General features: G+C 38.9%; 1 protein-coding gene and 1 pseudogene across 6 annotated transcripts in view; both read right to left on the bottom strand.

Annotated features, from left to right (window-relative positions):
• The window catches only part of FGF14 (fibroblast growth factor 14), a 631433-nt gene that overhangs the window by 492029 nt on the left and 115660 nt on the right, over positions 1-23744 (bottom strand). The window lies entirely within an intron of this gene.
• On the bottom strand, positions 22947-23042 carry LOC122202828 (annotated as a pseudogene).

Raw genomic sequence — 23744 nt, forward strand, 5'->3', positions numbered from 1 at the left:
GAGAGGGGAAGAGAAGGCACACACCAGTCTGACTGTGGCCCCAGCAGTGGGCTGGGGGCAGACATCGGGTCGGACTGCGGCCCCGCCCACTAACTCCAGTTATACACCACAGCACAGGGGAAGTGCACTGCAGGTCCTCACCACGCCAGGGACTCTCCAAAATGACCAAACGGAAGAATTCCCCGCAGAAGAATCTCCAGGAAATAACAACAGCTAATGAACTGATCAAAAAGGATTTAAATAATATAACAGAAAGTGAATTTAGAATAATAGTCATAAAATTAATCGCTGGGCTTGAAAACAGTATACAGGACAGCAGAGAATCTCTTGCCACAAAGATCGAGGGACTAAGGAACAGTCACGAGGAGTTGAAAAACGCTTTAAATGAATTGCAAAACAAAATGGAATCCACGATGGCTCGGCTTGAAGAGGCAGAGGAGAGAATAGGTGAACTAGAAGATAAAGTTATGGAGAAAGAGGAAGCTGAAAGAAAGAGAGATAAAAAAATCCAGGAGTATGAGGGGAAAATTAGAGAACTAAGTGATACACTAAAAAAAAATAATATACGCATAATTGGTATCCCAGAGGAGGAAGAGAGAGGGAAGGGTGCTGAAGGGGTACTTGAACAAATTATAGCTGAGAACTTCCCTGAACTGGGGAAGGAAAAAGGCATTGAAATCCAAGAGGCACAGAGAACTCCCTTCAGACGTAACTTGAATCGATCTTCTGCACGACATATCATAGTGAAACTGGCAAAATACAAGGATAAAGAGAAAATTCTGAAAGCAGCAAGGGATAAACATGCCCTCACATATAAAGGGAGACCTATAAGACTCGTGACTGATCTCTCCTTTGAAACTGGGCAGGCCAGAAAGGCTTGGCACGATATCTACAGTGTGCTAAACAGAAAAAATATGCAGCCGAGAATCCTTTATCCAGCAAGTCTGTCATTTAGAATAGAAGGAGAGATAAAGGTCTTCCCAAACAAACAAAAACTGAAGGAATTTGTCACCACGAAACCAGCCCTACAAGAGATCCTAAGGGGGATCCTGTGAGACAAAGTACCAGAGACATCACTACAAGCATAAAACATACAGACATCACAATGACTCTAAACCCATATCTTTCTATAATAACACTGAATGTAAATGGATTAAATGCGCCAACTAAAAGACATAGGGTATCAGAATGGATAAAAAAAACAAGACCCATCTATTTGCTGTCTACAAGAGACTCATTTTAGATCTGAGGACACCTTTAGATTGAGAGTGAGGGGATGGAGAACTATTTATCATGCTCCTGGAAGCCAAAAGAAAGCTGGAGTAGCCATACTTATATCAGACAAACTAGACTTTAAATTAAAGGCTGTAACAAGGGATGAAGAAGGGCATTATATAATAATCACAGGGTCTATCCACCAGGAAGAGCTAACTATTATAAATGTCTATGCGCCAAATACCCGAGCCCCCAGATATATAAAACAATTACTCATAAACATAAGCAACCTTATTGATAAGAATGTGGTCATTGCAGGGGACTTTAACACCCCACTTACAGAAATGGATAGATCATCTAGACACACAGTCAATAAAGAAACAAGGGCCCTGAATGATACATTGGATCAGATGGACTTGACAGATATATTTAGAACTCTGCATCCCAAAGCAACAGAATATACTTTCTTCTCGAGTGCACATGGAACATTCTCCAAGATAGATCATATACTGGGTCACAAAACAGCCCTTCATAAGTTTACAAGAATTGAAATTATACCATGCATACTTTCAGACCACAATGCTATGAAGCTTGAAATCAACCACAGGAAAAAGTCTGGAAAACCTCCAAAAGCATGGAGGTTAAAGAACACCCTACTAACGAATGAGTGGGTCAACCAGGCAATTAGAGAAGAAATTAAAATATATATGGAAACAAACGAAAATGAAAATACAACAATCCAAACGCTTTGGGATGCAGCGAAGGCAGTCCTGAGAGGAAAATACATTGCAATCCAGGCCTATCTCAAGAAACAAGAAAAATCCCAAATACAAAATCTAACAGCACACCTAAAGGAAATAGAAGCAGAACAGCAAAGGCAGCCTAAACCCAGCAGAAGAAGAGAAATCATAAAGATCAGAGCAGAAATAAACAATATAGAATCTAAAAAAACTGTAGAGCAGATCAACGAAACCAAGAGTTGGTTTTTTGAAAAAATAAACAAAATTGACAAACCTCTAGCCAGGCTTCTCAAAAAGAAAAGGGAGATGACCCAAATAGATAAAATCATGAATGAAAATGGAATGATTACAACCAATCCCTCAGAGATACAAACAATTATCAGGGAATACTATGAAAAATTATATGCCAGCAAATTGGACAACCTGGAAGAAATGGACAAATTTCTAAATACCCACACTCTTCCAAAACTCAATCAGGAGGAAATAGAAAGCTTGAACAGACCCATAACCAGCGAAGAAATTGAATCGGTTATCAAAAATCTCCCAACAAATAAGAGTCCAGGACCAGATGGCTTCCCAGGGGAGTTCTACCAGACATTTAAAGCAGAGATAATACCTATCCTTCTCAAGCTATTCCAAGAAATAGAAAGGGAAGGAAAACTTCCAGACTCATTCTATGAAGCCAGTATTACTTTGATTCCTAAACCAGACAGAGACCCAGTAAAAAAAGAGAACTACAGGCCAATATCCCTGATGAATATGGATGCAAAAATTCTTAATAAGATACTAGCAAATCGAATTCAACAGCATATAAAAAGAATTATTCACCATGATCAAGTGGGATTCATTCCTGGGATGCAGGGCTGGTTCAACATTCGCAAATCGATCAACGTGATACATCACATTAACAAAAAAAAAGAGAAGAACCATATGATCCTGTCAATCGATGCAGAAAAGGCCTTTGACAAAATCCAGCACCCTTTCTTAATAAAAACCCTTGAGAAAGTCGGGATAGAAGGAACATACTTAAAGATCATAAAAGCCATTTATGAAAAGCCCACAGCTAACATCATCCTCAACGGGGAAAAACTGAGAGCTTTTTCCCTGAGATCAGGAACACGACAGGGATGCCCACTGTCACCACTGCTGTTTAATATAGTGCTGGAAGTTCTAGCATCAGCAATCAGACAACAAAAGGAAATCAAAGGCATCCAAATTGGCAAAGATGAAGTCAAGCTTTCGCTTTTTGCAGATGACATGATATTATACATGGAAAATCCGATAGACTCCACCAAAAGTCTGCTAGAACTGATACATGAATTCAGCAAAGTTGCAGGATACAAAATCAATGTGCAGAAATCAGTTGCATTCTTATACACTAACAATGAAGCAACAGAAAGACAAATGAAGAAACTGATCCCATTCACAATTGCACCAAGAAGCATAAAATACCTAGGAATAAATCTAACCAAAGATGTAAAAGATCTGTATGCTGAAAACTATAGAAAGCTTATGCAGGTAATTGAAGAAGATATAAAGAAATGGAAAGACATTCCCTGCTCATGGATTGGAAGAATAAATATTGTCAAAATGTCAATACTACCCAAAGCTATCTACACATTCAATGCAATCCCAATCAAAATTGCACCAGCATTCTTCTCGAAACTAGAACAAGCAATCCTAAAATTTATATGGAACCACAAAAGGCCCCGAATAGCCAAAGTAATTTTGAAGAAGAAGACCAAAGCAGGAGGCATCACAATCCCAGACTTTAGCCTCTACTACAAAGCTGTCATCATCAAGACATCATGGTATTGGCATAAAAACAGACACATAGACCAATGGAATAGAATAGAAACCCCAGAACTAGACCCACAAACGTATGGCCAACTCATCTTTGACAAAGCAGGAAAGAACATCCAATGGAAAAAAGACAGTCTCTTTAACAAATGGTGCTGGGAGACCTGGACAGCAACATGCAGAAGGTTGAAACTAGACCACTTTCTCACACCATTCACAAAAATAAACTCAAAATGGATAAAGGACCTGAATGTGAGACAGGAAACCATCAAAACCTTAGAGGAGAAAGCAGGAAAAGACCTCTCTGACCTCAGCCGTAGCAATCTCTTACTCGGCACATCCCCAAAGGCAAGGGAATTAAAAGCAAAAGTGAATTACTGGGACCTTATGAAGATAAAAAGCTTCTGCACAGCAAAGGAAACAACCAACAAAACTAAAAGGCAACCAACGGAATGGGAAAAGATATTTGCAAATGACACATCGGACAAAGGGCTAGTATCCAAAATCTATAAAGAGCTCATCAAACTCCACACCCGAAAAACAAATAACCCAGTGAAGAAATGGGCAGAAAACATGAATAGACACTTCTCTAAAGAAGACATCCGGATGGCCAACAGGCACATGAAAAGATGTTCAACGTCGCTCCTTATCAGGGAAATACAAATCAAAACCACACTCAGATACCACCTCACGCCAGTCAGAGTGGCCAAAATGAAGAAATCAGGAGACTATAGATGCTGGAGAGGATGTGGAGAAACAGGAACCCTCTTGCACTGTTGGTGGGAATGCAAATTGGTGCAGCCGCTCTGGAAAGCAGTGTGGAGGTTCCTCAGAAAATTAAAAATAGACCTACCCTATGACCCAGCAATAGCACTGCTAGGAATTTATCCAAGGGATACAGGAGTACTGATGCATAGGGGCACCTGTACCCCAATGTTTATAGCGGCACTCTCAACAATAGCCAAATTATGGAAAGAGCCTAAATGTCCATCAACTGATGAATGGATAAAGAAACTGTGGTTTATATACACAATGGAATACTACGTGGCAATGAGAAAAAATGAAATATGGCCTTTTGTAGCAACATGGATGGAACTGGAGAGTGTGATGCTAAGTGAAATAAGCCATACAGAGAAAGACAGATACCATATGGTTTCACTCTTATGTGGATCCTGAGAAACATAACAGAAACCCATGGGGGAGGGGAAGGAAAAAAAAAAAAAAAAAAAAAAAAAAAAAAAAAAGAGGTTAGAGTGGGAGAGAGCCAAAGCATTAGAGACTGTTAAAAAACTGAGAACAAACTGAGGGTTGATGGGGGGTGGGAGGGAGGGCAGGGTGGGAGGGAGGACAGGGTGGGTGATGGGTATTGAGGAGGGCACCTTTTGGGATGAGCACTGGGTGTTGTATGGAAACCAATTTGACAGTAAATTTCATATATTAAAAAATAAAAAAATAAATAAATAAATAAATAAATAAATAAGCATTAAAAAAATTAAAAAAAAAAAAAAAAAAAAAAAGAAACTAACCCAAAGTCACACAGCTATTACTGAAGGACATAGCCAGAATTTGAATTATGTCACACTGACAGGGAACCTACTCTCTCAACCACTGCACTATTATATACATATCATTTTAAAAAACAAAAGTGGCAAACTCATTAGAAAGATTTTTATATCCTAGTTTTAAATCTATCTTGATTTAATTAAAATATGTTATCTGTTGGGATGCCTGGGTGGCTCAGTCGGTTGACCGTCTGACTTTGGCTTGGGTCATGATCTAGCAATTCACAGGTTCTAGTCCCACCTTGGGGTCTATATTGACAGCTCAGAGCCTGGAGCCTGTTTTGGATTCTGTGTCTCCCTCTCTCTCTGCCCCTGCCCCATTCACACTCGGGTGTCTCTCTCTCTCTGCCCCCGCCAAAAAAAATAAACATTAAAAAAATTTTTTAATATGTATCTGATGAGTTCAAAGAAGATTTTAAAAAATAAAGCAGGGGCGCCTGGGTGGCTCGGTCGGTTAAGCATCCGACTTCGGCTCAGGTCATGATCTCACAGTCCGTGGGTTTGAGCCCCGCGTCGGGCTCTGTGCTGACAGCTCAGAGCCTGGAGCCTGTTTCAGATTCTGTGTCTCCCTCTCTCTGTGACCCTCCCCCGTTCATGCTCTGTCTCTCTCTGTCTCAAAAATAAATAAACGTTAAAAAAAGAATTAAAAAAAAAAATAAAAAAAATAAAGCAGATTAGGTTATCACTGCTGAAATCATGTCTTAGGACCTGCCATGAGATGAATAAAAACCAGTGACATAAGAGCTAAATCCAATGTCTGTCCCTAGAAAAAAGGCAGACTTTCTTTCCCCGAAAGAAAGCTGCAGGGAATGCATGGGACTTCGCTGCACTGCATTATCTTGACAAAAATGTAGCAACCTGGACATATGGTGTGGCTCAAACCCGTGCTGAGTAACTTTTGGACAGGGACACTGAAGAATATACCTAGCCTGGTTAATAATAGCAAACCACTGATCCGTCAACTAATGGTGTTTATAGGAAATAGAATTCACGAGAAAAAGAAATAGCAGCATGAGACAATTAATCCACAACATGTAATTTCCTTCTCTGTGCATAGCCTTCACCAAGAGGAAATCTGAAGATTCACCACCTGTTCAGATGTGCCTTTTCTAAGATTTAGAATGGCCTCCCGCCAAAATGACTAAAGGCATTCATTTATACCACATAATAAAAATAAACATGGTGTTCACTGCAAGGTAAGTTCTGTGGTCTAAGAGAGAATGAAGTGGAAAATAGCAACATTCTCAACCCTCAATCTCCTAATTTTAGTAACAGGTATTTTATGTGTACTAATTTAGAACACCTGAAATTTAACACACAAAAAGTAGTGACTTCTAGTGCATTTGTTATGACCAAGCTGTATTCCCAATTCATGGCGAACACTCATCTTAAAATTTTTCAGCTTTCCTTTCTTTTTGTACAGGTCCAATTTTAATGCCTCCTTCAACTAAATGTTTCTTTCTCTCCTATTTTCCTCCCTCTTGGTTCTCTCATGTATTCCTAATAACTGTCTACTCTGCATGAAACTGAATCCAGTCAAGGGGCAATGTAAATCGGATCCAAATCCAGTTATCACCACTTCTAACCACATAACCATAAGCAAATTGCCCAATTCCTCAGGCTTCATTTTCTCATATGAACAACAGTGAAAATTATACTTACTCCATGGGGTTTTGTTAAGACTAGCACATACTTTGTAAAAAGCATCTGGCACACAGTGAATGCTCAGTACTGTATCTGTCCCTGCTGCCACTGACCACACCTGTCTACATGGTGGGCATCCCACTTCATGCTATAATCCTCATTATCATATAGTCTACCTAAACATTCTTTTTGGGTAGTTGTTACAATAACACCTCCAAATCTATAATGGTTTTAACACAGTGAATCTCATATTGGGGTACCTGTTCCTCTGAGAGGTAGAAATATTTGTTTTAGTTCTAAAAAAAGTTACATATATTTGTGAAACCTTGCAGAAGCCAACTAAAATCTCAAGGTTCCTTCCTAGTAAGTCTAGAATTTTATCAGTTGAACTATTTATTTGACACACACACACACACACACACACACACCCCAACTATAATATTCATTGAAGTAAGGATGCTCTAGTAAAATGTAGGTGATCAATAAGTAAAAAGAATAAAATGCCAATTTTCTAATGTTGCTCAGAAGCTCTGATTAACACCTGTATATAATACATTATTTTAAGAATGCAACTTATTTAGAGGTTAAAAATCTATCAGACAAAGGATCCAAACACACACACACACACACACACACACACTAAAAGGACCACTTAGTAGAAGTATTGAAAACCACTTAACCCATTTAACCCATACTCTAGTTATATCTGACTTGACACACTATATCTTTCTCAGCTACAGAGAATGATGCCTATACACTTTGTACCCTATGTGGAGTTTTTTGTTTTGTTGTTACTCATCATAATTTAATAAATTATTTTGATAATGGTAATAATAGCTTTCAACTCATAAATAACTGTGAAATCCACAATAATTAAATGCATATTGATTTTCCATAAGCACATCAAGATTATATGTCACCTATAACAGAATCTTAGCATACATTTGAGTATTTCCTCCAGAATGATTTTTGTTATGTCCTTGTATCTTCATATCAAATGACAAAGATTAACTATTTCTCTTCATGGGTAATACTTTCTGTAATATCCTGCAGAAACCATTCATCTGCTTCTTGAGACATCTCTTGTTTGCACTCAAAAATTACAAACAGTTCATCCTTGGTCTTTTGTATAAATTAAAAGATATGCAAAAATATACTGTCTAATGAAGAATTTAAGTCATGATGTCTGGACTAGAAGCATTCTTTTTTTTTATAATCTCTGAAAAAATTCTTGCATTTTCATTTAAAACATGAGGAATCTCCCTCTTAATCCTTAAAGTAAAAACAGCTTTTGAAATATTTGAAAAGTAAAAAAGGTAAAAATGAATTTGAGAGCAATGAGCTAAGGATTCAAACATGAAGTCACTCCATTGAGAAACACCTTGTTGATAATCCCAAGGGTTTACAGATACAGAATTTGGGTCTCAGACTTTTGTGATTGATGAACTCCTAGGTTTAGAACAGAAATGGTACTCACTGCCCTGTGACGTGAGTCCAAATACTGGATCCTTAAAGGAAATTCCCTTCCCAATGGTCACCTCTGCTTAGCCCAATAAAGTGTGCCTTCGGTTGAACTCCCTCACAATCTTCTCAAAACTAGTAAAAAGGCAGGGATATTTTAAGTGATTTTTAGTATATTACATTTCAGGTGTTCTACATTCACTTTGCAAAGTGAAATGAATAGATATGATCCTAGGTGTGTATCATTTGCATTATCAACCCAGATGATAATGACCAGGATGGACACAGTAAGGATGATATAAGGACACCACTGAATGGTCATGAGTAAAAACAACACATTCTCAAATTGAAGAGCAATAAAACAGTAAAAACAAACAAAAATCTTGCAGCATACCCACTTCTTGAGCTACCATCCTGCTACTGTGCAGATGGAGGGGATATGAAACAACTAGGAACTTCCAAGTCAGACTCAGACTGGTTTGCAACAAATTACTCAGTCTGAGATTGAGTTTTTGTTACTAACTTGGAGAGTCCAGGTTGTCTTCAGGCTTGCACCAGACGATAGAAGTGAACATCAATGCACAGTGAAGGTTCATTAACTGTGCTTTTCCCTTAACCACTGAGTTATACTAACTAGGGCTTTCTGGGAATTTCTGGCTGCCTACCTTGGAAATTGATACATACATGTAAAACATATCATTATTATATCGTGTTTAATTCTAGCCACTGTACCAAATAGTATTCAAATTACTATGCAATACAGGTTTACACAAGGAAAAGTGTGCCTTTTGTTATTTTATTTTTTTAGCATAGAAGTGCTAGCGTCTTATTTAAATAAAATTATTAGAGGGGCACCTGGGTGGCACAGTTGGTTAAGCATCTGACTTCGGACCAGGTCATGATATCACAGCTCGTGAGTTCAAGCCCCATGTAGGGCTCTGTGCTGACAGCTCAGAGCCTGAAGCCTGCTTCGGATTTTGCGCACGTGTGTGTGTGTGTGTGTGTGTGTGTGTGTGTGTGTGTGTGTTTGCCCCTCCCCTGCTCATGTTCTGTCTCTCTGCCTCTCAAAAATAAACATTAAAAAAATTCAAAAATAAAAATAAAATTATCAGCAAAAGAAAAATATATAAATTATAAATTTGTAAAATCATAAATTCACAGAATTATGAATTTGTAAATTATATTAAACAATACCTATATATTTCTAACAGTATATATACACATATATAACATACATAATATTATACATATTGTTAATTCATGATCACTAAATCAAAAGCACTTCAGCGAAGATCTCAGAATCTTCTCTAAACTACTGACATATTTAGAATGGAGCCTTTCTTATAGATTATTACATTTACTGCAGGCCATCAAACAAAAATTCTGCAGCTCTGAAAAGACTGTTCACTGTCAGTTCAAAGAATTCTTTATCCTTTTAAGAGTTTTGAAGCCTTTGGTGCATTATTCAAGTTGCCTGAAAAACACATAACTGTCATAGCACACACAGTCTTCTCTCTGGAACACTGAAGAAAGATGTACGTGTTTGGCCCTTCATATTTTTGGAGAATTTTTTATTTAAGCAGTATCTTATATAAGCAACTAGAAACACATGAATGATGTGTTTAGTTACTAACATGACACTTTCAAGTTGACAGTAAATGATGCAAAAAATCAGAGGCTGCAAGGTCTTAGTGTTGCCATTAATAACAGGAGAATGTGACTTTGACTAATTTGGTAGTGTGTCTGTGGTATCTGTGCTGATAGTCACCCTTATAAAATTAATGGAGGCCAAGATGTATACATTGTGAAGTCAGGGATGCTTGCTAAAGGTATATCAGAAATGACACAAGGGTTAATACTTCGCCTGACTTTTTTTTTCAGTTTTAATTTCAACTATTTTATTTGCAGATTCATTTTATCAACTGCCACATTAGTAGAATATGGCCAATTTTACCAACCTTATTTTTAAACAGATGCTAGACAACAGAGAGATTGTGCTTGATGAAAGTTTATTTTGGAATGCCTGTCAAGAAAATCTATTTTCGAAATCATTATTGACTTTATATTCCTATTTTAAACAACTGCAATGTGACTTTGCCTTAAATTCATACATCCCTGTTTAATTCTAAAGTTGTGTTTAAGCTGAAAGTTAATGCAAAACTTGGACAAGCCACCACTCGCTGTCATATAGGAAAGACTATATCAATCTACTTTCTGTGTCAGACTCCCCTCCCTCCCCTGGGGAGCATGCCATGCACTTGATCCCTCCAGATACATGTGGGAACAGCACTGGGGCCCATACCGTGCCTATGGGGGTCACTTAGAAGCTTTCTAATCAGCTTAACTCACCAGTCTGCTTGTGCCCTGCAGACTCACTCTTCCATTTCCCAGAGGAGGGACTGGGAAGGGCTCCAGGCAGGATCAGGAGGCCAGCCCCAGGCTCTGCTCTGTTGCTCTCTATTATCCCGCTGGAAAGCATCCCATGCTAGGAGGATCCCAGGAGAGAAAGGACCTTCCATAGCCTCAGTCATTTACCAAATCTCACCGAGGGGAAAAGGGAATAAAGTCGAATGCTAAACACCCTTTTCTGTGAATTTTACAACTGTTCAAACTCTTCCTTGATGCGAGTTCTCATCTGCTAAAGTGAGCCCACGGAGGTGCTCCTGCACTCAGTGACTTCTTAGCTTGCTTATGTAACCGATCTAATTTAAGGCATGTATTTTTAAAATTTACATCCTTCCTGTCCCTGTCCGGGTCATTATTATCTGAGTTAGACTGGAAATTATAACACGGCCGGGATCCTATCTGTTCAGTTCACTTTACAAAATGATTGGCCCAGAACCAGATGTGACCCTTAGAGTAAAATGCTTCTGTCGGGCTGACAGTGGTCTTTGAACATCCCCTTCGAGAAATGCTTTCCAGGTGGGGGCCGCTCACCACTCAGCTTAAGTGTCTCTGCTACCAGGTTCCATAACTGAATTCTGATGAAATCGCACACGAGCAGCTCAAGTCCTGTCGGCAACCCCACTAATGCCTGCAGCCCATTTAAAAGAGGCTTCCTGGTCACAGGCTAAGATTTCTGAAGTGTCCCTTTCTTCACAGAAGAAGAAACAGAGGCCCCGGAGGTAAACTGGTTTGTGCGGAATTGCAAAGCTAATTGGCGGCTGTCTCCTGAGGCTCAAGGGTTTGCCCACCAGAGAATAAACAGTGGACAAGTTAAAAATTCTAGAAAAGTAGCTTCTAAGATAAGAGAGAACAAAACAACAATATATACTGACATCAGCTCCTAGCCATCCCTAAAGTTACTCTTTTATGAGCTAAAGCATTTAATCAGCATGCTGGGTAGTTAACTGAGTGGCTGGGAATGGATTTAAAATGCATTGTTCCTTCAAAAAATAAAAACCAAGATGCTCTAAAATGTAGAGTTTTCAACCCCCAAAAGTAAGCTTCACTCTGCATGTACTTTGTGTGCAAAAAGAATATATTTCATTAAACTCCAGGGTATGTGTTAGTCTGCAAAATTCCTCTCTGCTATCATAATGTGCCTTTGTTAATTTTCAAGATAAATGATTGAAAGCAAACAGCAATTGCGGAATCACATGTCACCAAATCCATCTGCTCTAGGGTTTAAAGATGAAGTGCACCGTGAACCCACCTGTAAACTGAGTGTGTCTGAAGCCCCTTCTGCAAGTGGTCTGCACAGCGTGTACAAGGAAGGAAGATGGAGTGACAATCTATGTTATAGACTTTGTGACTTATACACCAACTGGGCTTATTTTTTATTTTCTTTTAATTCGGGGGTTTTTCATAACTTTAAAAGTATTAAGAACTTATGAAAAACATTAGAAAAAAAAATTACCTGGAATCGCTTTATTAAGAAATGACTATTATTAACATACAGCTATATTTCCTCCCAGTATTTTATATGCATATGTATAGACAGACACATAAATAAAGACAGATAGATGGATAGATAAGATTTATTATGGTTTATACAATGTTTTAATCCTTTTCCACACAATACATTTATTTTACTAGCTACTGTCATATATAAGCTTATGTATTTCTTTATTGTTAGAGGTTTGGCTTATTTCCACTTTTTGGCTATTAAAAGAACACTACCATTAGCAATATTCCAACAAAATTTACATGTTATATTTAATCAATTCATTTCTAGAGTGTTCTCTTTTTTTGAAGTTTATTTATTCATTTTGAGAGAGAGAGAACATAAGTAGGGGAGGCACAGAGAAAGAATGAGAGAGAGAGAATCCCAAGCAGGCTCTGCCTTACCAGCGCAGAGCGTGATGTGGGGTTCAAACTCATGAACCACGAGAGCGTGACCTGAGCTGAAATCAAGAGTCGAATGCTGAACCAACTGAGCCACCCAGTCACCCTGCCAAGGCGTTCTTCCTATTCCAACTGAGAGTTCTGTGTTATATGACTGTCTTTATTGTCTATTGTCCCTCATCAACTTATAACACTAATAAACTTAATTGATCTCTTACTCTATGCCAAACACTGTTCTAAGCACTTTTCATACATTTGTACATTTTAATCTTTGCAATAACTTTATGAGACAGAACTAGTATTATCTTTTATCATCTTTAAAGAGAAGAAGAAACTAAACCACAAAGAGAGCCCTCTGTAACTTCCCTAAGGTCACATGGTTAACATGGGATGATCGGGTATTCGAACCCACGAGTCTGGGTCCCAGGCCCTGCTTGGAATCGTGAAAGCATATCATGTCTCTAAAGGATAAGATTGCATGTTTATTAAGCATGCTCTTTTAATATATTTCCCATTTTTAAAACTACCATGTAAGAACAGGAATATTCATGTATTGGAATAACAACTACTTTTTGAAGAAAATAAAGCATAGGAAGGAAATTGTCCTAGTGACTCAACCTGCTTCATTAAAACAGCTTCTTTCTGAACCTAAATGTCCATCAACTGATGAATGGATAAAGAAGTTGTGGTTTATATATACAATGGAATACTACTTGGCAATGAGAAAAAAATGAAATCTGGCCATTTGCAGCAACATGGATGGAACTGGAGAGTATTATGCTAAGTGAAATAAGTCAGGCAGAGAAAGACAGATACCGTGTGTTTTCACTTATATGTGGATCCTGAGAAACTCAACAGAAGACCAGCAGAGAGGGGAAGGGGGGGAAAAAAGTTACAGAGGGAAGGAGGCAAACCATAAGAGACTCTTAAATACTGAGAACTGAGGGTTCGTGGGGGTTGGGGGGAGGGGAAAGTGGGTGATGAGCATTGAGGAGGGCACCTATTGGGATGAACACGGGGTGTTGCATGGAAACCAATTTGACAATAAATTTCATATAAAAAATAAAAATAAAATAAAATAAAATAAAATAAAATAAAATAAAATAAATAAAATAAAATAAATAAAATAAAATAAAATAAAATAAATAAAATAAAATAAAATAAAATAAAATAGCTTCTTTCTCAGTACAATTGACATTTGTCTTACTTCTCCTCTTGCAGAATCACAATCTGCAATGTCTCATATTTTTTTGAGAGAAAGACTATAAAGTATAGTTCAAGAAGTTTTAAGTTTATAATATAAAGTTTTAAGTTCAAGAAGTGAATAATGGAGCATTGTGATTCCCATATTTGGGACTATCCTGGCAAGTTGCAGCTGAGATGAATTCTAACTTGACCCTTTTCTAGGCACAACCATAGAGGAGATGCTTATCTCTCTACATGCCACATTTCTAATCTGAAAATAGGGCCGTTAACCTCTCCCTTGGTGCTACGGTGAAGATGAAATCAAACACCACAAATAAAACCATGGGCACAGTGGCTAATGTATACTAAATGATATTTTTTTTCGTCTTCTGCCTTGTTCCCTGAAACAAAGCAAATAAAAATAAAACCCAGTTTTAAACAACACAGTTTAAAGTCTAAGCTTTTATAACATAACGAGTACTGTCTCGTTGAGAATAAATCCTTCAGGAACTCCATTTGAAATGTCCCTAGCCCCGCCCCCCACCCCCGAAGAATATGCAAGCACCCCTTCTCATTCTCCCAGTGAATACACAGGATGCCTTCAGAGTCTGCTCCCAAATGTTACACTGTTTACAGAGTTTACATCTTACTGGAAACAGATGGACTCAGGACGTGATGCTCAGGGACCAGGCCTAAAACTGTATTAGGTGCTTGACCTAATATATCAGGGAGGAAGCTCTCTACATGGTAAATACCCATTACAAGCATCATTTGAGTCTATTGTGGCTGCAGCTCTATATGTATTAAATAATTGTTATTTCCTTCATTCAGTCTGTTCAAATAATAGTCCCTCCTTAGGCCACATGCTGCAGGAAAAATAGGCAATGATTTCAGCAGTCTCCAGGCATGTCAGCCCTGAAGAATAAATAACATATTTATCTTTAAAAAATTATGTAGCAGGTTGAAAAAAATGTCATTTTTAACAGCCGGCACCAGAGCTCCCCTAAGGGAGAGAACCATCTAAGAAAATACCTGGATAGACTGCTTTAAGCAGGGAGGAATGACCTGAGGGAATGCTCTATGTGAAGACAGCAAATCCAAGACTGCTCCATGAGACGTTAACAGAATCTGGGGGGGTGAAGGAGGCATCTAGAGAGGAGAGTGGGCGAGGCATCTGGAAGAGTGGAGGGGACGGTGGACAGCAGCAGGACAGAAAGGTTTGATCATGCAGAAAAAAGTGGGTAAAAAAAAAAAAAAAACAACTCCAAGTGGCAAGGAAGTCAGGGCATTGAGTTATTCACTAAGTCAGAGTTTGGTTCTGCGACATAAACCGCCTTTATCACTGCGAACCTTCAGTAAAGCTGTCATACACACCAATGTCTCGTTTGAACGGTGGTTTTGGTTTCACTTCTGAGCATGCGAGCGACAGAAAAGGAAGAAGCTCCAGCGACTGAGGTAAAAATCAGATGGAGAACTCAGCGGAAATATGAAAACACATCTAGGGTGAACATGAGAACATGAGCCCCTAGGAAATAAGAGACACTGGGGGGAGTTGGGAGTTTAAGTCAACTTTCTGTAAACTTCAAAGGGACCTAACATAAAGTCTACATGAATGAAAAGAAGCACTCTCCAGTTGACAAGCATAAAAAGAATAGGACAAAGAGGCACTTTCCAAGGGACTTGGGGAAATGAATTTAGACTTCATCTATTTCTGTTGCAGCCTTGTATTTTTTTCCAGATGCTTGAGCTTTCAAGAGTATGACTTATTATAAAATCATTTTATATGCATTCTAAATGAACTTAAGTCACTGTTTTGGTGAAAAGTAAGGCATTCCTTCTATAAGCTATGAACAGAGTGGTGTCAAAACTGAATTCCCTGGATGCAGGCTCTGAGTGTGCTCAGAAGGCAGTAAGTGTGGCCCATGGTGCTTCCACTGTTTCTTGAACACTTGTATGGAATTAGAAATGGCCACTGAAGGGTGGCTCCCTCTCTGAAAACCCGACTCAACAGCCCAGCGAAGTATGCATGTGTCACACACACAGTATAGCATTTCTGGCCTCACCTCATCTCTCTCTTCACAGTTATCCATCCTTCAAAGCAAAGCAACAAAATCCTCACCCCCTCCGCCATTCCTCTGACCTACTCCACCATGCTCACCAACAACCTCTTAATTGTGCACTTACAATCTGTCCTTTGTCCCCATCCCTTTCCTTGTTCCCTTAGTCCCAGAATATTAACAGTAGCCCTGTCATTAAACTAGTTACCCCAGCTGGGAATCCTTGACTTTGTTTTCATATGCATCCCATGATTACTCTGATCCTAACTTCTCAGTCATTATGTAGTTCTTCTTCCTCCACTGAAATGCTTTGTTTCCAGATCCGGTCCTGCATTCTGTTTGCTTACTCCATAAGCATGCCATGCTTCACCTGTCACTGAATACCTCTCCAGATATCTAATCTCTCCCAGATCCTAACCTCTACTTCCAATCTCTACTTCCCAAAAGCATGCTGCACAGGTCCCTCTAGGTATCTCATCAGATAACTCAGTATCTCCATGTCTGGACCAATGGAGACAACAAGAGACACCGTGCCAGGATTTAGCCTTCCTCCAACCAGGTGCATCTCAGAGCTATACCAAGGAAACAAAATCAGATATTTGGAAGGCAAAAACAGTATCTTCCACTAGCCATATAATAATGGATAAACTCCACCCATATGTGAATTAAGAAGATGCCAAAGATTCCAATCTTGCTGCCCCACTTGTCCCTATCTCATTATAAGTCATCACTTAAGCAACCATCTGAGCCACCTCTGTTTTTTAAATTTGCATTTAAATTCCATTTAGTTAACGTACAATGTAATATTAGTTTCAGGTGTACAATATAGTGATTCAGCACGTCAACACCCCCTGGCGCTCATCACAAGTGCTCTCCGTAATCCTTATCACCCATGTAACCCCTCCCCTCACCCCCTCCCTTCTGGTAACTTATGCAGTTATGGGGGCTGGCTAGCCAAGTCCAGTTCCTTCTTTATAGTTAGCAGTCTGTTTCTTGGTTTCTCTCCTTCCCTCTCCCCCCTTTTTCTCATTTGTTTTGTTTCTTAAATTTCACATATGAGTGAAATCATATGGTATTTGTCTTTCTCTGACTTATTTTGCTTAGCATACTATACTCTAGCTCCATCCATGTCTTTGCAAATGGCAAGATTTTATTCTTTTTTATGGCTGAGTAACATTCCATTGTGTATATATACCACATCTTCTTTATCCATTCATCAGTTGATGGACATTTGGGCTGTTTCCATAGTTCAGCTATTGTAGATAATGCTCTTACAAACATGGGGGTGCAAGTGTACCTTTGAATTAGTATTTTTGTATTCTTTGAGTAAATACCTAGTAGTGCAATTTCTGGATTGTAGGACCATGTCTTATTTAGAAATTATTTCATCTATCTTAATTATAATATCATAATTAACTGAGCAACTGTAACAATAATTGATTTCCCTTTCCTTCTAGAAAAATATATCTTTATCTCCACTACACTTGGTGCTCCCTAACAATATGTTTAAGAGAATGGCTCTGTAGACCAAAACTTCCTCATACCCACTCTACTCTCAATGTTCTACCCTCAACATTTATCTTAAGCTCAGCCACTAAGAGCTTCCCAAAGTTGTGGTTCCTAAAATTTCAGTTCTCAAAATGCATTCTACATACACAAGTCCTCATAAGGTGCTCCATTTTTAAAATGATATTCATAATTAAAAAAACCAGATGAACATAGGGGAAGGAAAGGAAAAATAAGATAAAAACAGAGAGGGAGGCAAACCAAAGAGACTCTTAAATACAGAGAACAAACTGAGGGTTGCTGGAGGGGATGTAGGTGGGGGGATGGGCTAAATGGGTGATAGGCATTAAACAGGGCACTTGTTGGGATGAGTACTGACCACACAGAGCCTGCTTGGGATTCTCTGTCTCCCTCTCTCTACTTCTCCCGTTTGTGTGCGCTCTCTCTCTCTCTCTCTCTCAAAAATAAATAAATTTTAACAAGGCAAAGGAGAGTCACCAAAGGCATAAAAGAAAGAAAAAAGAAAGAATAAATCCTGGATGACCATATAATTGGACTTGTTTATTCATTTAGAAATGACAGCTACAGGGGCACCTGGGTGGTTCACCTGGTTGAGCATCCGACTGCAGCTCAGGTCATGATCTTACGGTCAGTGAGCTCAAGCCCTGCATCGGGCTCTCTGCTGTCAGCTCAGAGCCTGGAGCCTGCTTCGGAATATGTGACTCGCTTCTTTCTGTCCCTCCCCCCGCTCACACTCTGTGTGTCTCTCTCTCAAAAATAAATAAACACTAAAAAAATTTTTAATATTAAAAAAAGAAGAAATGACAGCTACAAACTTGTATCCTCCTGATGTCAGATAAAATTTTTCATAGAGCAAAGAATAATATTCATAGCCCTGTAATAGTCTCTTTAGTGATTTGATGAATGTTCTTGGTACACAGAATAAAACCATTCTTTTGGTTGTGAATGTTGCTTCAAGGGCTATTTCACTACTTCATTAAGAAGAATTTCCAGATTGTGTTATATGAAATACATTCATGGTAGCTGTTTTTCTAGAGATGATAAAAAATCTAGAAAAGTAACTTTTGTTGGAATTCTTTACACATGTGTATTTCCAGAAGCAGGGTGAGCTAATGATTGGTGTGATAAATGCTTGTTCATATTTTTATCAGATCAATAATAAACTTGGTTTCTGAATAACTTGGAAAGTTACACTAAGAATTAATATCGCACCATCTTTGCACAGAATTTTTCTCTATTTTGTTATTAGACTGAGAGTACACTATATTCCAACATCTCTAAGGATCTTCTTCATAAACTCTCCACTCTTTTAGGCCTGTGTTTAGTCAGGGAATAGATAAGCCAGAACCTTACAGACCAGCCAAGGGGAGCCTGGGTGGCTCAATCAGTTAAGCATCAACTCTTGGTTTCTGTTCAGGTCATAATCTCATGGTTCATGAGTTTCAGCCCCGTAGCAGGCTCTGTACTGACAACATAGAACCTGCTTGGGACTCTTTCTCTCCCTCTCTCTCTGGCACTCTCTCTCTCTCTCTCTCTCTCTCTCTAAATAAAATAAACATATGTACATACATACATAAGCCAAAATAATACTTTGATAATTTTTTGTACTTTCATAGTGCTTAGTAAGTTCCAGGCACTGTTCTAAATGTTCTTAACACTTACAACTCCCAATGAGGTAGGAACTATTGTTATTCCCACTTACAAATGATAAAATGGAAGCACAGAGAGGGTAAGTAATTTGCCCAGAGTTACAACAGCCAGTATCTCAGGGCATGAAGCCAAGGTAGAGGCTTCAAAGCAAACAATGGTAGTTGCAGAACCATGATCCAAGGTAGGGAGTCGGTTGAAGGATCAAGGAGAGGGAATGCTTCATGGACCAGGGTTCAACAGCAAAGCAGCAGCAGAAGGAAAACAAAAAACAAACAAACAAACAAAAAACTAGACTGTATGTCTCTGAGCCATGGCTTAAAGATTCTTAGAACATTCTCTGACTGAGGGCAAAATTGGTCTCATTGTTTAGGGCAGGCTCCAACCTTATAGATGGTATTTAGTAAACTCACTTGGGGATGTTTTACTTTAAGGGGCTAAGGATCCTAGACAATCACTGTGTATCTCCTAACCAAACATGTCTATATCCTCTCTTCTGACTGCATGATGAGCATTTCCTCCCCTCAATTTTAAGAATGAGCTGTTCCATTTTCTCCACTATTGCTCATCTGTCCACCTCGAAAGAAATTCCCTGCTCCTCAAAGTATCCCCATCACACAGAATCTGATCAAGTTACTCTTCTTCCATAAAATCCCTCTTTTCCTTTTAAAGGAGGAAATAGCCACAATATTTATTATCTGCATATTGCACACAGTCACGTATTTCATTGAAATGTTTTGTTTTTCTGCATGAGCATCTTGCCTGGCAAATCTCTGTGGCCAAAGACCATTTAGGATTACTTACCTCTATGACTGACTCATAATGCTCATTTGTGTGGGTAGCTTGTACAAAATGCCTAATGGGCATTTGTTAAATGAACATATCAATGGAAAGCATAATTTATGTGTTACCCTGCTTTTTCCATCAACCCATTCATGTGTGGTCCACAAAAAGTGCCCAATAAATCTTGATTGATTAATTCCTTCGCTGTTGAGTCAGAAATTGTGGAATTAACAACAAATACTATTATTGCAATCTAGTATTTGTTATTTTAAGTGAATAACAGTTAACAATATGAAGTGCCTCAACTGCTTTGTTTAATTGCACAGAACCCATGCTACAAACACTACCCCAGGGATTCATTTCTAAAGAAGGCAAACACTTTCTTCCTTCTTTCACGCCAGGGAGGACACACGGCATATGTTTTGGTCCTAGTTGGTCTTCTCTGTCTCTGACACATAGCTGACAACAGTTCATAAATTTGAGTTTTCATGGTGATAGCAATTAGAAAGAAGGCTTGTAACTCAAGGCTACCAAGTCCCTTTGCATCAATATATTCTGGGTTTGCTTTGACCTTTTTGAAAACGTTGCATATGTATGCTGCATGTTTGCATGTATTCTTTCTGGCATTACACTGAGACTGTGAAGTTAAATGTCATTGCAGCCTAGATATCCAAGCCACTTTATCATATGACATTATTTGGGATATAATCACAATGAGCAAATCTGTTCCATAGGAACTGTTTAAAAGGTAGGCATGTACCTTTTTTGGTAATTCTTTGTGAAAACATCTCTACTGATGCCATGTCCTTTTTATTCTTCTCCTCCTCAAATACTTTTTTACCTTATTTATTTAAATTTCAGACCAGAACTATAGGGCAAGTCACATAACAATTTATATCTCTATAATGAGAAGAGATATGAGTTGATCACACGTCTAATACTGAACGCTTAATTTTAAGAATGCTCTTACTTTTTAATACAAACAGACAAGATGACACAAAAATACACCAAATAGGATTTTAAAAATGAGACACTTCTAAAATTATTGTTACTATGCATAAAATATTAGTCTTTTTACTTCCCCCATTAGACCACTCGCCCCCCTCAAAAAAATTTTATCTCTGAGAGAATAATTCTTTGCTTGCTAGAAGTTCTACTTTTTTCCCTCTGTCTTTCCACTGCTCAAGCATGCTTGAAACTCGCTTTAATCATCCTCTATGCCAAGCATCAGGCACAGTGCCTGGCACACTGTAGCACTCAGTAATTGTTTGATCAGTGAATAAGAGAGAATCTTTTGAAGTTACACAAACGAACCAAAATCTTTCTTTTGAGGATGGATGATAAAAAAAAAAAACATTTGCATCAAAGGATAAAGTACTCTTTCAAGTTGAATCTGTCTACGAATCTAAAAATTCAAAGGCTCTAGTACATTACCTCGGCATTTTATTTTTTTTCCATACCACTTTGAAACAATAATTTTGTTTTATCTAGCTTTTTAATTTCCTTCAATCACAATCATGAAAAACTGAGAAAGTAGTCTGTGTTCATGTTAGCCTGAAAAATATAGCGTGTTGCAAACTCACGAAAACAATCTGCCATAAATAGGACAGTGATAGTCTCACGTATCTTCATATTCTCAGTAATTAAGAGGAAAACCGATTCGAAGTCCAAAGCTGAATTCACACTGATTCAGTTTTGTATTAATTCTAAATGCAGACCAAGATATTTACTTCCTTTTTTATATAAGATTTTTTTAAATGTTTTTTTAATTTATTTTTGACAGAGAGAGAGAGAGAGAGACAGAGCATGAGCAGGGGAGGGGCAGAGAGAGAGGGAGACACAGAATCTGAAGCAGGCTCCAGGCTCCGAGCTGTCAGCACAGAGCCTGACGCGGGGCTCGAACTCACGGACTGTGAGATCATGACCTGAGCCGAAGTCGGTGGCTTAACCAACCGAGCCACCCAGGCGCCCCTACTTCCTTTTTTTTTACTACACCATAATAACATTTTTTAAAGTTTACTTATTTATTTTGAGAGAGAGACAGAGAGAGTGAGTGGGGGAGGAGCAGAAAGAGGGAAAGAGAGAATCCCAGGCAGGCCCTGCGCTGTCAGCCCAACACGGGGCTTGAGCTCACAAACTAAGAGATCATGACCTAAGCTGAAATCAAGAGTCAGCAGTTAACTGATTGAGCCACCCAGGCACCCCGCCCCCGCCCCCCACAATAACATTTAGAGAATCAAAAGTACTTCAAAACCCTCGGAAGAAAAGTATTATCTAACTTGTAAATAGTCACCTCCTCACACTGTAGCGACCACTTTTTGCTTATTGATGGAGTAAAATATATTTCTTTCATTTCATATATGTGAATGGGTGGTGTCTTCTCATTTTTATAAGTGTGTCCCCTTGGATATTTTTCCCTATAGTCTGAATTTGGCAATTCTCTTTTCCTGTTGCAGTGCCCGTAAGTGCCAAGGTCATCCCCATGGCATGGTACTAACACCACCACACCTGCTCCCCTACCAGCCCAGCCTCTGGACGCAGGACTCCCCAACCCTGAGGTCCAGAGCAACAGCTCATCTTTGGCTCTCTGGACCCAATTAACTTTGGTTTTGTGCCAGCTACCAATTTTCCCATTAAATTCTAGTGCTGTCCCTGAATCCAACCCGAACACAGCACCGTGTTTCTCTGCATATGCAAGTCTTGGCTGTGGTCGTGAACTTACGTCTGGAGTGAGTGATAGGGGACAACCTTGAGCTAGGTCCAAGGCCACGTCACCCTTCCCTAGCAGTTTCACTGCCTTGTCCCTCCCCATCCTCCCTTTAAATCACATCATTGCTCTACCCTATACAGTTGTCACCAGCCCTAGAGTCAACCTAGCAGTGGCAGAAAGCCACCCTGCCAGTGAGTACTGCTCGGTGGGCCAATCCAGACCTATATAGTTGGTAATTGTCCTTTAGTGGAACGTATACTGTTGCAGAAATCAAATAGAAGTCATCTAACCAATAACATTCTAGAAAACAACATCATTCTTTTCCACTCTGTACCGCTTTCACATAAAAATTTTGCCTGTCATCCTTGGGCCATGCTAATCTTCTCAAATTGTTACAATTTTAGTAAATGTGCTGCAGAAGCAAGTGCTCACAGGAAAAAAAAATTTAACTTTTTTTTTTTTTTGAGAGAGAGAGAGAGATGTAGAGCATGAGCAGAGGAGGGGCAGAGAGAGAGGGAGACACAGAATCTGAAGCAGGCTCCAGGCTCTGAGCTGTCAGCACAGAGCCCGACACGGGGTTCAAACTCATGGACCCCGAGACTAGGACCTGAGCTGAAGTCAGACACTCAACCGACCAAGCCACCCAGGCACCCCTTACATAAAAATTTTTAAAAATCAAAACAAAGAGAGGGTTGAAATTGCACAGTATTATTTTTTACTAAGCTGCATGTTTTCTTGGGTCTGATTCTAAAAGCAGAAAAAACATATGCTCTTGCTAAAAAAGGTGATTGATACAGATTCTCTAACTTTTTCGCTACAAACTATGGGAAAGTACTTACCGACTCACTAACTCAAAATAGCCTTATGAATTCCCTACATTCTTATGTGAACTATCATTTAAAAGGTAAACTAGGCATTTTTCTTCTTTTGAAATTTATAAATTTCAGGGCATTTTATACACTGGGCTTGATCTTTTCTTCATAGCAGAGAAACCTTCTGAACCTTCTGAATATGCTAGCAAGTTCTTCTGTGTTCCACTGAGAGCCCTAAATACAGAAGGTCTGGGAGAAGAAAAGTGGGGAAGTTTGCATGGTGTTGCTGAGAGAAACCTAGTGGAGTTTATTAG

Source organism: Panthera leo, chromosome A1, assembly GCF_018350215.1.
Source record: "Panthera leo isolate Ple1 chromosome A1, P.leo_Ple1_pat1.1, whole genome shotgun sequence".
In the NCBI taxonomy this organism is placed as follows: Eukaryota; Metazoa; Chordata; class Mammalia; order Carnivora; family Felidae; genus Panthera; species Panthera leo.